This window comes from Tinamus guttatus, unplaced genomic scaffold (genome assembly GCF_059628265.1).
Source record: "Tinamus guttatus ecotype Peru unplaced genomic scaffold, ASM5962826v1 Tinamus_guttatus_pri_ptg000299l, whole genome shotgun sequence".
In the NCBI taxonomy this organism is placed as follows: Eukaryota; Metazoa; Chordata; class Aves; order Tinamiformes; family Tinamidae; genus Tinamus; species Tinamus guttatus.
In genome coordinates, this window is record NW_028288833.1 from 159,921 (window position 1) to 161,072 (window position 1,152).

Here is a 1,152-nt window from a genome sequence, read left to right on the forward strand (position 1 = left end):
ATGGCAGCAGAGCAGTTGTGGCATCTAACTGCAAATCTAGAGGCATGAGTTTGCTCCAGTCTCAGGCTGAAAGCCACCCCTAGCCTTAAATAAGATCCAGCTTTATATATAGGACCATACTTGACTCCAGCCACACCTATTCCAGTGTGCCTTACACCTGCCGGTCCAACAGGCCTCTTGGGTCAGGCACATTTTGGACCTTTTACTTGAGCAGAATCTAGATATCTCTCCAAGTCCTTTATTCTTTGGTTACAATCCTCACCCACTCTGCTGTGGTCTCCTGTACTGCACATTTGTATATTTGTTCTTATAAACAAATGCCCTTCAACTACAGTATCAAAGAAGGGGACACCTGAAATCCATTATAACTTTTGGCAAATTTTGCAAAGGGATGTTGCTATTACATAGTAGGCTTATATTTTGCACTGGAAGTCCTTGATGTCAAAAGTAACATGTAAAACAGAACTAGAGGCCCACAAAGCTGTTTCTTCTTTGTGGCTAGTGATGTAAACAAAAGTGAGTTGGAGTCAAGGCATTAAGTTTTAGGCAACCTCTACCTGGTAACAAAAGACTTGACAACACGGTTTTCACCACTATTGGTGACTACTATCACTATCACTATCCTCTGTGATAGAGGATCACTATCCTCTGTGATACTGAAATATTTTCCCTTTTAGTGGAAATCTCAGCTTCACTTGTACAATGGTAAGATGGCTATAAACCTGCAACACAGATTTCATTTCACTTCATAGCACACTTGTATTTCATGCACCACTGCAATAACTGTTGCACCTCTTAAAACTAAGTCCTTCATGGTTGTTCTATTTAGTATAGCTTTATATATGGCTCACAGCAATGTTCAGGAAATATGGATTACTCCAAAGGGAATTAGATGGAATGAAGGAAAAATACTTTTTTAAAAAACAAATCTGCTCCTTAAATAACATTTCCAAGCTAATTTTATAATTTAAATTGTGGTGCTGTGTTGTAAGATAAAAGAGTTAACATTTTAAAGCTATGACTTAACAGTTTTTTGATACTTGTTTACTTCCATAGTAGACCAAGTCATACCAGCTACATTTTAATACAAATGGATTCAGTGTCATTGCTAAGTCCATAATAAAAATTATTTTAATGGTCCAAGGAGGTAAA

General features: G+C 37.5%; 1 long non-coding RNA gene across 1 annotated transcript; it reads right to left on the reverse strand.

Annotated features, from left to right (window-relative positions):
* Positions 1–459: 459 nt before the first annotated feature.
* LOC148594079 (uncharacterized) lies at positions 460–918 on the reverse strand. Its single transcript, XR_015913573.1, has 2 exons — positions 643–918; positions 460–606 (listed from the first exon to the last, which is right to left on the reverse strand). It is a non-coding gene; the product is annotated as an uncharacterized LOC148594079 (long non-coding RNA).
* Positions 919–1,152: the final 234 nt, after the last annotated feature.